At 46.6% G+C, this 16,854-nt stretch overlaps 1 pseudogene; it reads left to right on the top strand.

Annotated features, from left to right (window-relative positions):
- The first annotated feature begins 16,452 nt into the window (after positions 1–16,452).
- Positions 16,453–16,854, top strand: part of LOC144296401 (putative elongation factor 1-alpha-like 3) — a 98,554-nt pseudogene continuing 98,152 nt past the window's right edge.

The following is a 16,854-nucleotide window of genomic DNA, read 5'->3' as shown; positions in this document are numbered from 1 at the left end:
GTTTACCAGATATGTCTGAACCCCAAATTCAGACACAGTTGCAGTATTTCTCCCCAAGAGGTTTCTAGCCTCCATACAAATCAGCAGAAACAAATTTGATTTGCAAGATAGTCCCTGACTCCACATAGCAAAATAAATCCCTATCTCACCTGCAGGCCATGCTGGACTCTGCTATATATTTTGCTTAGGTGGATTTCTTATATACAACTCACTTATTTTTTGTCTTAATGTTAGTCTGGCCCTTTAAAAAAAACCAACCTACAAAGTCAACTCACCAGTCTCAACTTGAGGAACAATTTGGAATCACTGGGAACAGAGTAGCACCAGCTCAGGATAGCAAGGTGGAGAAGAGCTGGGGAAGGTGCCCTTTCCAGGAAGCTTTGTGGGGGCTGGGGTCAGGGGAGGTTGGATTTGCTCCAGTTCACAAGTCTAAAGTCTTCAACTTCATTTTGAGTGATTTAATTATGGCTAATAAAGTAGATGAACTGTTTGTACTGTGTTAGTGTAAATAAATACTTTTCTCCTTTGTCTTAAAATGGCTGTTTCAATACCAAGACCCAAGTTCACAAGGGTATATTAGACATGTAACCTCTATAAGCTCACCTCAGGCAACTGAAACTAGAGAGGGCAAGGCCAGAAAACTTGAGGGGGCTGCTACTGCCCTTGAATAGTGCTCAGTGGACCACACTGTTGATGACCCTGCGTTCGACATTAATTGATCCATTAGTGAACCTGTCATCAGTGAACTCATACAAAGTTTCTAGACTATGTACATATATTGTTACGGGCTTATAGGTTTCCTAACCATAACTAAACCCTGTGTGAGGTATAATCTCTTATTTGTCCTATAACTCTATGGCAATGTTTCTCAACGTATGACAACCTGCAACAAACATTACAGGGTACTTATTGAAAAGAAAGATTTCTGGGTTCCACTGAGAACTTGTGATCCAAGATCTCTGGAGGTGTGGCCAGGAAGCTACATTTTAACAAGCAACCCAGATAATTTTAAGCATGTTGCTCCATGCTTTTGGTACTTTCTGATTCATTCCTTCTTCCTACAAGATAGTGATGATGATGATGATGGTGATGATGATGATGATGATGATGATGATGATGGAAGATACACTAAGATTCCTTTAGTTTTTTTTTTTTTTTGGTGCTTTACCATTTACAAAGATCTTTCATAATTATATGACTGAATTCTCACCATGACTAGATTGTTGCAACCCAATTTACAGATTAGGAGGGATCTGAGATTTAGAGAGAGATTAAGAGGTTTCTCAGGCTCAGCAAAGCATCTACTGTGGGTCGTTTTCTGGAGATGACAGACTTTCACAAATCAATTCACTCTTAGCCTGTTCCATCTTCCCAGATACCACCTAGGAATTGACTGGCCAGACCCAATTAGGTCTCAGCTTAAGACCAAAGAACAATTTGACTCAAACACTAAACCAGCTCAAGGACTAAACATATGATCTTGAGTCGTGTCCTATGGAGCCAGGAGACTCCAGTCACCTTGGCAAATTGCTACTTATCTCCCCACCCCACACACTCATCAGAAGTATTGTATGGCAGTTAGAAGACCTGGTGTTAGTTATGACAATACCTCTGCTAAGTAAGTGGGGGGTCCCCAGACAAGTCACCTAACAGAAATCTCATCTCCTATGGAAAAATAGGTTGTAACAAGACTGCATGGAAATCATGCTTGCCAGGTACTTTACAGTTATAAAGCATATAAATGTTAGCTAGTATTCCTGTTAGCTTATTATCATCTTTAGGGGTTCAAATTCAGAGCTCCTTCCATTTTATCTTTGCATCTCCCACTGCCCTCCTCCCAGATCAGCTACCACCATGACTGCCCAGGATGGAAGCCAGAAGCCCAGCATCTCCACAGAGAATGGCTAGTAGTAATTCAAAGGCTGTTTTTCCTCCACACTTTGTAGCAGTTCAGAAAGGCAAGTCACAGCCATAAATTGTGTACAGAAAGGACGGTGTGTCACCAAAGGGGCCATTACCTCCTTAGAAGTCAAGCAATATAGATTAGAATGGAAATTATTTGGGATCTTCATCAGTCGGCTGAAATTGTTCAAGGCTCAGCAATTCACTGAGGTTTGCTGCTGGGTCATTGATTTTAGTAAAGTGTGTGTGCGTGTGTGTGTGTGTGTGTGTATGTGTATAAATGCGTACAAGTGAGTGTGTGCGTATGCGTGTCTGTGCGCTCCATAGTTTGTTGAAGTTCAAAACAAAAAGGAAAAACAGAAACTACTTCAGGTTTTCAGGAAGCTGGGATTTCCCCCAGTGATCTGGGCCTGGGAGTGTGGGGCCTAATTCAGTCTAGCAAAATCCTCCTAGGCCATAAGGAGGTCTCCCCAGGAGAGGCAGCCGTAGAAAGAGATGGCCCAATATGAGACTTCTGGAAAACACCTCCACCCCAGAATACAAAACTGTGACAGCCAACAGCCAAGAGGGCAACCTAGACACCCAAGGATATTGTTAGAGAGAGGCCTCAGACCAGGCGTGAAGCTCAGGGTGCCTACCCCAGTCCTCATGGTGCCTCAGCCCTACCCAACATGGGATCCAGTTGCCCAGTCTCATCCACTGGACTTCTGGGTCAGGAAAGAAGTGTAAAAGTAAGAAAAAGACTAAAAACTAGCCTTTATCCAGTGCCTACCTCATGCCAGGCTTTGGTAAATGTTTTATATGTATCGCTGCATTTGATCCTACAAAAACCCTATGAACTAGGTTTTACTATTATCCTATTAACAGTTGGGCACACTGAAATTCACCATGATGAAGCGACTTATGCAAGATCACAGAACCCATAACAGGAGAGCCAGGATTCAGATTTGAGTCTTACTCTACAACCTTGCTTGTAACCGGGTTTTGCCAGTTTATTCCATTATTCAGACCTGGCCCATGGAGTGTAGACCTACAATACAGAGGTTCAAAACTCAAGTTCTGGGGCTGGACGGATTCAACACTCAGGATTGCTATTCCCTAGCTATGTACTTCATCCTCTCCGTAGTTCAATTCTCCTATTTATAAAATGGGTGTAGTCTACTTCATAGAGCTATAATAGAGTGTCAAATGGATTAGTGTAAGTAAAGCCATTCAAGGGGCTAGCACAAGTAAGTATTCGATAGTAAGCATTTAAAACAGAGAGAATTTAAGGAGGCTAAGAACCCAAACAGGAGAAATGGGACAACCCAGAGATCAGCAGTAACATCCCATCCCTGGGCTGGTGGGGCAAGGAAGACCTGGTTGAAACCAACTGCAAGCCTGCTGTCCCAGAGCCTGGAAAACAAGTTCACAGGGGCAGCCCCAGCCAAACACAGTAGGGCAGGGCGTGGGCAAGCAGTAAGTCAGAGAGCAACAGGCTCAGAATGGGCATGCCTGTCTGTGGTGCAGAGGAAAAAAATCCACACTAGCATGGCCCAGGCTCTTCACTCACCACCAGCCCGGCCTCTCTATAGCTACATAGGCCTTCCTTTAGCTTCCAAGAGCCAAGCTCCTGCTGACCTCAGGGGCTCCATTAATGCTCTCCATCTATCCCTCTTATCCCACTTTTGTCTCTGCTCATCCCAAATCATTCTTCACATCTCAGCTTAAATGTTATGTCTTCTGAGGACCTAGGGGAGGATCCCTCTGTTAACTTTCATTCCAGTACCATCTTCTCTTCCTTCATAGCAATGCCTACTCCCCACCTTCCCAACCCACCTAGTACGATGCTAGGTAGATAGTAGATGCTCAGTACTAATTGCTGAGTGAGCAAATGGAGGTGGTGCCCAGCTTTCATCCAGCAGGCCAGAGAAATGTCGGGAGGATCAAGATGGTGGGTGCTTGTCCGCAGAGATGCCAGGCTCGTGGATTACCTCTTTCACATGTCCCAAGGGCACGGCTAGACCTTTTAGGTCACTCAACAAATGCCCCCCTGCAGCCTTGAGAAATCTGGTAGCAGGCCAAGAGCAGGGTAACTCTTCTGACCTTTTTCTCTTGGCTCATTCCACCCCTCCCTCTCTCATTCACTCCCAGTACCCCTACTTTCCAAAGAAAAGCCTTCGGATCCCATCCCGCGAGCATCCCCAAGCACTTCCCTCTCTTCTGTATTTATTATCACCCTTATGTAGATTAAGCCTGGGGTCAGCTTGAGATCAGGATAATGCAGCTTTAGAAGCTCCGGAGTCATTTTAAAGTGTTGAGGATCCTGGAGGAGCAGACTAGGGCCCTCAGAAGCTTCTGGGGTCTCCTTTACCTGGAAGACAGGAGGAGAGAGCATAAAGAGAGACAGGGCAGCTGGCCTAGAGGAGAGAAGGAGGGATAGGAAAGAAGGGAGTGCGCAGGCCCTGGAAACTCAGCAACTGCCTGTAAGTAGGCCATGAGGGTCTGGGCTGAGAATGTGTGATTGGTACTACTAATCATTTCACCAGCTCAAAATAGGTTCTCTCCTCTGAGACCGTCCTCCCAGGGTCAGCCACGGCTTCTGATTAACCAAGGATGCTGCTGCGCTGCTGCACTGCAGGAAATGACTCTGAGGAGGGCCCCAGCATGGACCCCAGGGGCCTGTGCTCCCCAGAGGTCACTCCTCAGCCTCTCAGCCCCCCCAGCACAGAAGCAACCTCAAACTCATTGGCCGGGCACCCTGGACAGGGTTAGTTCAGGCCCCCTCCCCAAGAACGGAGCCCAGCAAGCCAGGGAGGTAATTGGCAGAGCCTGGGGCCAGCCCCAGGGGGACAGTGATCCAGGAGAATATCCTGTCTTCTGGATGTCATCCTCACTTATCCTCAGGGTGCTGTGGCCCCCCGATGCTCTCTGGGAGCTGTCTTACATCTGCTCCCAGAACAGCATCTGTAGTGATTAAAACCACACGGCCCCTCCGTTCAGACTCCTGTCATCTCTCAGCCTGGCCGCCTCAGCTGCCAGACCAGACAGTCACTTTCCCTTCTCCTATAAAGACTCTTGTTCAACATGGTTGTTGGGAAGGGGGGCCCATGGGGACAGAAAGCCAGAATTACAGCGGCGGTTAATTGCCTGGGTAGTGGCAGGGCTGATTCGAGGACATGTCTGCCTCAGAAGCTGACTTGGGTTCTCTGCTGAAGGTCATTAGTAGGAGGCAAGCTTCAATGTCTTCATCCTGCAAGGCCACATGGAAGATGACAAGTCAGCCGGGCCCAAGATGGCACCACTTCAAATGCTGCGGTGGGCATCTGGGATAGCCTCGGGGTACACTCGTCTCTCTACAGTCTTCACTGGCTTGCACTGTTAATTGGCAGCTATGGGAATGCAGCTGAGACTGCCATTTCCCTCCTAAGACAGGTCCCTTTACCCAGAAGCCCCAAATTCCCTCTTGCCACAGTGCTTTCCCGTCTGGTATCCAGAGCCGTCATCTCCGTAGTCCAGACTCCACTACAGAAGCCCACTGGGTCATTTATAGACCTGGAGGTAGGCTGTGCCTGGACACCAGGGAGTGGGGAAGTCGTCGGTTCTGTGCTGAGGAAATAGCAGACAACGTCAGATGAGTTTCATGCAAGGACTGAGCTGAGTGTCCAAACTGCCCCTGCCCAAAATAGATGATGAGCACCAGACCCAGGCTTCCTCGGGGAGTGGGGTTGGCACTTTCTCTGGGAATGCAACCCCACTCCCAGAGAAAGCCTGGGTCTGGTGCTCATCAAGTACAAGTGGTGAATAGAGATGCAGGAATGTCCTGAGTCCGTGGCCCCAAAGGAGCCATCCACAGGCGAGCCACAAAATCCCAACAGTGCCATAAAGGCAGAGCCAGTGCCAGGCCCCAGCAGGACTAAAAGTCATGGCATGAGACAGGAGGAGTGCCAGAAGGCAGACAGCAGAACTGCTTTCCTAGCTGGTTCTGTAGCCCCAGTTGAGGACATATTCTGAACCGTAAAGGCTGCTGGAGAAGAAATACTGAGGGGCCTATGGCGGGTGGACCAAAAACTGGCGGAAACTGGTTTCTGGCTGACCAGAAACTGGCACGGCAGATGCACCAGTCTGGCAGAGCAGATCCTGTCTGTGGACAAGAACTGGCACTCTCGACCCCTGTCTCCCACCCCACCCAGGGAAGTTGAGGCAGAGAGCATCTCAGCCAGCAGTCCTGCTTACCCCAGCCTGCAGAGGTGAAGGCAGGATGGGCACCCACCCAGGGCTGGCGTCAGCAGCTTCCCAGCCCAGCCCAGGCACAGGAATGTCCTGGCAGCCCTTCAGGCAGCATACAAGCCCTGTGCGCTTGGGAGGCCTACAAAGGCTGCTTGTCTATCCGGGAAGCCTCTCCCATGCCTGTTAGTAGGGCCTGGCATTTGGGGCTTTGTTATAGCAAAGTGACTTTTGCCCCTTGAGATCATTGTTAGGGAGGCAGGCCAGGCCAGCTGCAGCTACTCCCAACCAGCTGCTTGGGCAGAGAGCAGTGAGACAACTCTCAGCAACCCATCACAACACGGCATAGCCAGAGTGCACAGGCATGCACACGCTCGCACACACGCACTGCGTAATACAGTTTCCTGCTCTAGCCCACAGCCACGCTTCCAACGAGCAGTGTACATCCTCCTGACTAGTCCTTAATTTCTAGCTCTTCCATCCTGGTCCTTTAGGGATTTAGGTTCAGATAAGAACTTTGCCTCCAAATTAAGAGTCCCATTTCAAGGGACGCCTAGGCAGCTTAGCGGTTGAGCGTCTGCCTCCAGCCCAGGGCGTGATCCTGGAGTCCTGGGATCGAGTCCCATGTCAGGCTCCCTGCATGGAGCCTGCTTCTCCCTCTGCCTCTCTCTCTCTCTCTCATAAATAAATAAAATCTTTAAAAATAAAAGAGTCCCGTTTCAGAATGCAACATCCCTTTCACAGTGGCTTCAGTTTGTACCTGAGTAAATTGGATCAGAAAATTTGTCCAAAACTCACAATATACCTTAAGTAACTAAGCCTCTTTGAGGAGTGACTGATGGGTTCACCTAACATTAAACATAGTCTCAGACCCTGGACACTTTAATACAAATAATGTACAGTGTACTTGGAGAGACAAACACTCATAAGTGTAGTTTCAGGATCAACAAGTGTTAAAATTAAATCTATTTTCATGGAACAGGTGGCATCGGACCTGTGTCTCAGAGGATGAACAGGATCCCTCCAACATTATTAGGGGCCAGCAAGAACTTTCTGTACACTGAGAACTAGGACAGGTGTTTAATTAACAGAGGGATTAGTTAATCTTCACAACTATCCTACAAAGTAGACACTTTCCTCATTTCCACTTTATAGGAGAGTGAGCCCCAGTGTGTGTGACCCAAGTCATGGAGCTGGATGGGGCGAAACCAGGATCTGAGCCTCAGTGGCATGACTCCATTACCAGCACTCTTTTTTTTTTTTTTTTTTTAGATTTTATTTATTTATTTATTTGAGAGGAGGGGTGGAAAAAGCAGACTCTCCGCTGAGGAGGAAACCCAGTATAGGGCTCAATCCCAGGACTCTGGGATCACAACCTGAGCTGAAAGCAGATGCCACCCGGGCACCCCAGGACAAGGACTTAATCACCAAGTGATGCTGCTGCCCACAGTGGGAAACAAGGGGGTTTCAGTAACAGTTCCCAGGTGGCAAATAAGGAGAAGGGCATCTGAGCCACGTGCACAGCATAGGCAAAGGCACAGAGGTTGAGGAGCATGGTGTCCTTAGGACCTGTAAGCAGCCAAGTCCTGCAAGAGCAGGAATCGTCACCAAAGAGGCAGATGGCATCAGATTATGCATGCATGAGCTACAGAATCTGGACTCAGACCTGTAGGTAATAGGGAGGAATTTAAGGATTTAGGCAGGGGAGCAACAATTTTGTGCATCAGCAAGATCAGCTCTGGAAGGCTGGGACAAGGAGATCAGTTAGGAGACTGTGACCCCAAATGGAGAATGTGGCTCTGGGAAAGAAGTTGGCCCTGATTTGATGTGAGGAAAGTGAGAAAGATGGAGAAGCCCAAGACAGCTCCTAGGGGCTGGCACCCAGGAGTGCAAGTTGAGAGTAGCAATAAAATGAGTCCAGTCAGGGGCAGGTTGTGTGGGAGGAGTCACCCTTGGGGGAGCTACCTAGTGGTGGTTCGGGTAGGGCTCATGATGTAAGAGAGATGCGTGGCTGCCTGATAAGGGTGGTGCGAGTGGGTGGAGGTGTAGCCAAGGGAGAACCGTGGTCTGGTGAAGGGGTGGTAAGAAAGGGCAGGAAGACCCTCAGACAGGAATCTGGGGTTGCAGGCATGAGCACACTCAGCAGAAGAAGAGGAGGCAGCAAAGATACTAGGAGATACTGGGCAGCAAGCTCAAGGGAGAGAGAAGCAGGACAGAGTAATGGCTTTGGTCTCAGGGGTTTCAGAAGATGAGTAGCTGAGTGATCAATGCAACAGGGATGGCAGGTGAGGTGTGGGCTGCACAGAGACCTATCAGTGGTCACGAGGGGCTCCTGTCAGTGGAATGGTAGTTTAAAGAGGAAACAAGAAATGAAGTTGGAGATAAGTATCTAGGTGATCTTCCAGGAACTTCACTAAGAAAGAAAGAGCAAGGTGCTGTAATACGGTGGAAGGAGAGCTACTTTCATCAACTTTGATTATTTAAATTATATAATAGTGGCTACTTGTGATAGGATACAGGTAAAGTGCCCATGAACTTGGCACTTGGTTGCTCATGTAACCCAAGAACCAGAAACTCACTGGCACTGCAGTAGCAGGTGCCTGTGCTCCTCCTGCCCGCCTTCCCCTCTACAGAGAGTGGCCCTGGCTAGAGCACATTTAAAAACCAGGAGGAAGGAACCCATAGAGCAGGGGCCTGGGGAGTGCATGCCAGAGAAGGTGGGACAGGGTGGGCTGTGAACACCAGGATCACTGAATAGGAAAGCCATTCCCTGCCCCGAGCCAAGAGGACAAGAGGTGAGGCTTGATGCAGATTTGGATGGGTTAAAAGATAATGAGAAGAGGGAGCTGGGGGAGTTTATGCCAAATGACCCCCATCTTGTCTTGAAGAGAATCATCACAATAATAAATGGGCCAGTAATGAGGTGAGAACCTTGAAGAGAGTAGGCCGACCAGAGACACATAAAGGCTGTTCCCAAGCAGCCTGGCCAGGGGATCTGTAGTGGCTCCACCCACCCAATGATATAATTCCCTTCAAGCGCTCTCAGCAAGCCAGGTAAGCATAGCTGGACTGACCCAAAGTGGGAAAGTCATCAGGGCGAGTCTAGTCCAATGGGAATGAATCCAGGTTCTTGATAAGCAGGGGCTCTGACAAGAATTGGATTGAACTGATGCACCTCAGGATCCTGGCTCCCCAAAGAATAAGATGCCAGAGAGGGAATGGGGACTGGCCTGAGGGCAAGTGGAAGGATCAAGGGATCTCAGTTCAGAATGAGGTCAAGAATCAGAAGACACAGTGAAGCACTCTGAGGTAAGTGTCAGATGAGTGCTGCAAAGTGCTGACGCAGTTTGCATCTGGCTTTGACACCTATCAGCTGTGTGGCCTTGGACAGATTTTTTAACATTTCTGAACCCCCATGAACTTACTCAGACCAATACCTCTCTCAAACAGTTGTCACAAGACTCAAAAGAGAGAACTGTGTGACTTCGTTGTAAGCTGCGTGCAAATGTCAGCCATGATGGATCAGGCAAGGGAGGCCAAGAAAGTTTTCGGGTTTTAGGCAGGGCTGGGACGTAGCAAGCCATTCCTCATCATTCCTTTGGCTGCCTCTTCCTCCCTTTGCCCTTGTCCTTCCTGAATCTCATCTGGCTGGTTTCTGACCAATCTCTAAGACCTACTGGAGTCCATTTGAATTCTAATCCAATCCTCCAAGGTGCCCCTCCAGCCTCAGCTGGGTGTCATCTATGAAATTAATGAGCATTCTTTGTCTCATCATCTAGTTCATTGCTGGAAACATTAAATAGCCCAGGGCTGCAGACTTCGAGATACTCCAAATAGCTCCACAAGTCTCCAGGTTTTTTCTTTGGAGACAGCGGAAAGGCAGATGCTCTTCACCCTGGATTCTCCCATAACCTACCCCTTCACCTCCATTATCGCCCACAAAGGTGGTTTAAAAAAAAAAAAAAGATTTTATTTATTTATTCATGAGAGAGAGAGAGAGAGAGGCAGAGACACAGGCAGAGGGGGAAGCAGGCTCCATGCAGGAAGCCAGATGCAGGACCCGATCCCAGGACTCCAGGACCACGCCCCGGGGGAGGGCAGGCACTAAACCGCTGAGCCACCCAGGGACCACCCAAAGGTGGTCTTTTTGTGAGGCTCAAAAGATACCCTATGTTATGCAGTAAAAATCAAGGCTCCCTGCACTTCCCTGAAGACCACTCCACTTCTAGCCCCTTTGTTAGGAGACCCTGACCCACAGCCTTGACCGCAATTCCTGCCTATTGCCCTTCCTCTAAAGGCCTCTGAATCATCATTTTCTCAGTCCTCGATGTCTAATGTAGAAGCAATAATTTAACACTAACAGAGAATTCTTGGAATCTAGATGGAAATGTCTTGAAATGCAACCCAGGACCATGCATCTGCCTCTACCTTGCTTTTGCCTATAAGCCAGTCCTGAGATCTTAGACATAGGAGTCTGCACACTTCTCCTACCTGCTGCCATCCTTCTTCCCTCCACTCTGCCTTGTTCCCAAAGATCCCATCCAGAATTCATTCAACTTTTATTGATCACCTGTGAAGCGGCAGCCTCAGGCATAGTTACACAGCCATTATAAATCTTGTCCTTATGGATACTCCAGTCCAAGCTCTCCCCAGTTTTCTGTCTCCCCTGATGTCCCAAAAGAGCTACCCTCCATCCTCCTGAATTCTAGTTGACAAATCCTATACTGATTTCTTCCTCTATGTGCTTGGGAAAATCACCTTCAACTGCTCATCTTCCATCCCAGCTCTGGCTCCTGGTTCACCCTTAATTCTTTCATGCCATCCTTGTCACCTTCCTTGCCCTTTTTATTTTTCACCGTTTCTCTACCTTGTGCCTAAGCACAAGGCATCCCTTCCCTCTTTTTGGTTCCTACCCTCTCCCATCTAAGCCCAGTCAACCCTCCTTCTCTTTCCCCTTCTGTCTCTACCTTTCCCACTTCCAACTGATGAGTGAGCCAACATCAATTTACATTTGCAAAGCAACCACTTTGTAATTCTCTGTGGCCCCATAGGGGTCTGGCTTTGGCATTTCTATAATTGGGTAGGATGCTTGGCACCAAATTCTCATACCTTAGTGTCTCACATCTCAAGACAGGAGGAGATCCAGGCTTTTGCTGAGAAAAGTTTGGAAGTATACCCCAAAATTCCCTTTGTGACGGATCAGATCCAGTGCCTTTGGGGTCCATTGGCTCATCAGTCATTCAAAAGTGACATGTACTAGACACTGGGGATCCAGAAATGATGAAGACACACTATTGTGTATGAAACTAACATGGGAACAGAAACAATAACAAAGGATGTAGGCACAACACAGAACAAAGGAATTCACTTTTTTGCTTAAGGAAATCAGGAATATTTCATAGAAGTGATGTGCAGAGACAAAAAAAGCAAGTGAAGAAAGTGTAAGCAGTGACCCTATTTTTGACTTGGCCATCTGTCAGCTCTGCAGAGAAGGACTTTTTACCCACCCTACTGAGCACACAGAGCAGCCAGAGATGTGTGTGTGTCTCTGTGTACAACCAAGTAAACAGGTTTACATGTGTGCCAGTGTGTGCTGGCCATGGAATGAGGGGTTGGTGTTAAAGTTCCTTTTGAGAAATGATAGAAGAGGCAGAGAGAGACAAAGCTATAGGACAAAAGGCCACCTCTCCTCTACTTTGTCCTCATCTAACATCAGTCTGGTGGAGACTTTACCCTTTCTACCTTCTGAGCATCTCCTGGATCTATGTGCCTCCCCCCATTGCCCTGTACTACCTAAGTCAGTCCCTCATTGTCTGCCACCTTGATTACTGCAATAGTCTTCTAACTGGACTCCCCTCCTCCATCCGACCCTCTTCCAAACTGTTCTCCCCACGGCAGCCATGATGTCCTTCTAAAGCATTATCAATATGCTTTCCTTCTTCAGTGGTTCCCCAATGGTCCTTTGCTTAATGAGGCTCTCAACATCTGCCAGTTATGGCCCCTGCTGATCCTTCCAGCCTGGTAACTCACTCCTCTTCCCACAACCCCAGGCTTGATGGCCCAGCCATGCTGTGTTGTCCTCTATTTCCAGCACTCATGTGTTATTACTTCTTCCTGAAATGAATCTGCCATTCCCATCCCTTTCCCCTTCCTAACATGGTTGACCCATGGTCAATCTTGAGGTCTTAGCCTAGGCTTCCTGGCCCCCACGTGGCATGCCCCCATCGTCACAGGATAACATGAACACCTGTTCAGGCATCTGAATCCCATTAGACCATCATCTTGGTGCCTGTGCTGGGAACCAGTGTATCTGCATCTCTAAATCACTACTCGTTAAGTTAGAGGTGCTCAATGTTTATTGAACCACCAGATGTGCTGTAACTGCTTGTAAGGCTCTACCTTCATCATTGGCTTCCCAACTAAAAAATGAAGCATTTTAGTGGTTTCTCCTGAAAAATAAGAGTCCCAAACTACCAGGAGTGAGAGGACCTTGGAAATCACCTAGTTTAAGCTATGAACAGAAGGATCTGAGTGAGGTCCAGAAAGCAGAGTCTCCTGAGGTTATAGGGGGAATATGAAGATTATTGCTCTATCATTAAGTGTGGTAATTAGTAGTACCTGCCCACATCCCGCACAACTGCAACCCCCAAAGAGCCCTGTCTGTTACTGATTACAAAGCATTTTCTCATCCTCATTTCATTTGTTGTTTGAACCACACAACTCCTACAGAATTGGTTGAGTGGGTGATCTCAGTGCCCCCATTTCATTGATTAGGGAATTGAGGCTCAGAATGCCCAAGCCACAAGTCCCAGAGGAAGTCTCCTTTGAACCCATATCCATGTCCATTCCCCTTGCTGCACTGCATCTGGCCCTTTGCCCTTTCCTCATAAGAGGTAAGTTGCCAGCTAAGACTGGGATGATGAAGCCAATGCCATGTCACCATGGCAGCACATTGCCAGGAAGCTGACAGGGTAATACCAACAGATCTGCAAGAGGAAATGTCCCAGCTAAAGCTGCACGGTGTCCAGAGCTGCGAGTGTGAATGGGCAGGCAGCAGCTCTCAAACTTGCCAACCATCAGCCAGGTGCTTGACTTTATTTAAGAAAATTATTTTTCATTTGGTCTCATGGGCAATGGACCATGTCCTGCCTTTTTAAAATGAGATTGGGAAGCTGGAGCTGACCTGACACATCCCTCCAGTTTTCCTATGCACACTTAAACATCCTGCCAAAACTAATATCTTTATTCCTAAAACCTTCAATTCACGTAGGGCAAGCAGCGTCTGCCTGTGCTGTATGGAGCATGCACTTCAGCCTTTATATTACCCAGAGGAATGAGCTGCTATTATGAAATCATTAAATTAATAACTTGGTAATATAGGCAGATATATAAAACAATCTGTTCATAGAACAAAAGAAATTACTACGTTCCAAACATTCATAATTTAATTTAACAGCAAATTAAAGTAGCATACATAATTTTATCCTCAAAATGTCAATAGAATTATGTAAATAGAGCACCAAGTCCTATTGCTCTGTGTATGTGTGTGTGTGTGAGTGTGTACACACACGCAGGTGTGTAGTTGTGTGTGTGACAGGAGGGCAGGGTACAGGGTTGACATTTACCTCCTGTAGGCCTCTCTTCTTCACGACAGAGAAGCAATTGACAGAAATAGATGAGGTTCCCAGCTTTTAATTAAGAATTTATTAAACATTCAAAGAGCTGCAGAGGAAAAAAGCTAGCAAGGCACTCTGCTGGCTGCCAGGATTGGGTGTCGAGCAAACAGTAAGAGTTGCAGAGGAGGCAGGTCCAATGGGGCTGTGCCAGGGCTCCCTCAGAAAGGGCAAGCACCAAAGGCTACCAGGTCTAGATCATAGGATCTTAGAGAGACTCCATATGAGTTTGGAGATGAACAATGGAAAGATGGGCTGCTGGCTACTGTGGAATTATCTCAGGAGAATGACCAGGACAGGGGAGCTCTTCTCATGCCTCAGCATTGTTTGGCAAGAACCAGCCCTCCTGCCCCAGGCAGCTCTGACATGGGTAAGTTGTAAAGTAAGCTGGAGAGTCTCTGGTCCATTCTGGTCAACTCCACAAACCACCTGCCTTATGTGAACCAAGAGGAATGAGGCCAATATGAAGCTGTGTGAGGGACAGTGAACTGCATGGCAGGAGTTCCTGACCCCTCTCCCTGAAAGGTTGGCAGGCAGTGGTCCCTGTTAAAGCAAGAAGAGACAAAGGGTTTCCTCTGTGAGCTGACTTTGCCTCCACCCAAGCTCTCTTCACCTCTGAGGTTATCATATCTATTTCTGCTCTCATGAATTGTTTTCTAGGGACAACGGGAATCCCAGTCTCATGGACTTGCAACACTGCAAGGGATATATGAAGCCGGTAAGTTCAGTCCTGCTTCAAAACAACAAAATATACACATGCACATACACAGAATTTAGAACATAATTTCATGGGATTCACATATCCCACTGATGAGCCCAAAGTAAAGAATCTCTGGTCTGCCTGAAGACATTCATTAAGCATGGAACTGTATGTATAAAGAGTAACATATGTCTAGTGCCAAATGTATGAGACAGAGAGTAAGATAAGAATTCACAGAAGGCTCCCTGGAGGAGGGAAAACACTTGAAATTGAAGGATCGCTAAGCCTTAGGCAAAAAAAATAGGAGGAGGAATAGATGGAGCCAAGATTTAAAAAAGAAAAAGCACGAATGCGTGTAAGATGATGTGTGTTCTATGGAGGAGGATAGAAGAGGAAAGAAGGCATCCTATGGGGAAAGGCCCCGGATAACACAGATTTGTAAACATAAGCATATAAACATTTATCCTCTTAGAAATATTTCTTTCCTGTATGCATGAATGGTGACCTAGAGGAGGAATGAGTAGAATCAGGTAATCTAGTTAATAAATCTTCCTAGTGGTTTAGGAGTGAGGGAAGCAGCAATAAGATTATGATAATCTAAATAGGCATGGGAAGGAGAGGACAGGGAGACACATGTTGAAGATAGCCTTGACAGGACTTTGGAATTACTGGGGGATCAGTCTGCACAGGTCAGCTCCTGTAACAAAACCCACAAAATCTAAATGGCTTAACACTAAAGGTTTATTTCTCACTCACATCACAGTACAATGTGGTGAATGGAGGGACCTAATCCATGCAGTCATTCAGGGACCCAGGCCCCTTCTGCCTTTTGGTTCTAAGAGAGTTCACATTGTCCTCCAACAGATGTGTCTCCATTCCACACATGGCAGGAAGATGAGGGAAGATAGACAGCATGGAGGGATTTATAGAAGCTTTTACTGCCAGCCCAGAAGGTAGTAAACATCTCTTCTGCCCATGTGTTGTAGGCCAGAGCTCATTCCTGTAACTGCTGGGAGGCTGGAAAATGTAGTCAGACTGTCCAGTAAAATAAGGGAAACAATTCCCCCATTTCTATAGCTGTCCATGAAAATAAAGAGACAAGAAATCAAGAATGACAATTTTCAGGGCTGGGAACTAGAAGATTGATGGGACCATTGATACATATAAGAAAATTCAGAAGGGAAGCTACAAGGATCTGAAGCTTGCCATTGTACATCCATATATCTAATTAACCCAAGAGAATAATAAAGTAGATTTGCTCAGACATACAGTTACAACATTATCCAGGAAGCTTAGCATAACAATGACTCTTTCTTACAAGATAAAGAAGTAATGTGGTTAGATATGACATACAAAAAAATGGCAACAAGATAGCTTAGCTTTCATAAAAATTAAAAACTTTCTTTTTTTAAAAAAAGATTTTATTTATTCATGAGAGACACAGAGAGAGGCAGAGACACAGGCAGAGGGAGAAGCAGGCTTCCTGAGGGGATCCCCAGGACCCAGGGATCATGACCTGAGCCAAAGGCAGATGCTCAACCACTGAGCCACCCAGGCTCCCCAAAATTAAAAACTTTCATGCATCAAAGAACACTATCAAAAGTGTAAAAGAGCACCTCACAAAAATGGGAGATAAAATTTGTAAAGTATTTACCAGATAAGGGATCAATGTACAGAATATATAAAGAACTCCCATAACTCAACAACAAAAAACAAACAACCCAATTCAAAAACCGGGCAAAGAACTGGAATACACATTTCTCCAAAGAAGAAACACAAGTAGCCAATAAGTACATGGAAGAATTCTCAACATCACTAATCATTAGAGAAATGTAAATCAAAACCACAATGGGACATCATTTCACACCCCTTAGGATGGTTATTATTAAAAACGAAACAAAACAGCTTTTTTACATGAGTTGGTCACCAGAACACAGGTGTCATGAAAACCACTGCTAAACCTAAACCAAAATGGGAAAGAAACAGTCTCCTATCAATATCACGATCACTGGACATGTAGATTCAGGCAAGTCTATCTCTGTTGGCCATCTGATCTATAAATGTATTGGGACTGACGAAAAAACCACTGAAAATTTTGAGAAGGAGTCTACTGATATGGGAAAGTCTCCTTCAAGTATGTCTGGGTCTTGAAAGCTGAACATGAATATGGTGTCACCATTGATGTTGCCCTATAGAGATTCAAGACCAGCAGGTATTATGTGGCCATTGCTGATGCCCCAGGACATGGAGACTTTGTCAAAACCATGATTACAGGCACATCTCACTCTCGGTGTTCTGTCCTGATTATTGCTACTGCTGTTGGTGAATTTGAAGCAGGTAGGGGAGACCCATGAGCATGCCCTTCTGGTTTAC

Source organism: Canis aureus, chromosome 24, assembly GCF_053574225.1.
Source record: "Canis aureus isolate CA01 chromosome 24, VMU_Caureus_v.1.0, whole genome shotgun sequence".
Lineage (NCBI taxonomy): Eukaryota > Metazoa > Chordata > Mammalia > Carnivora > Canidae > Canis > Canis aureus.
The sequence above is the reverse complement of the archived record's forward strand: the minus strand, read 5'-3'. Positions and strand labels throughout refer to the sequence as shown.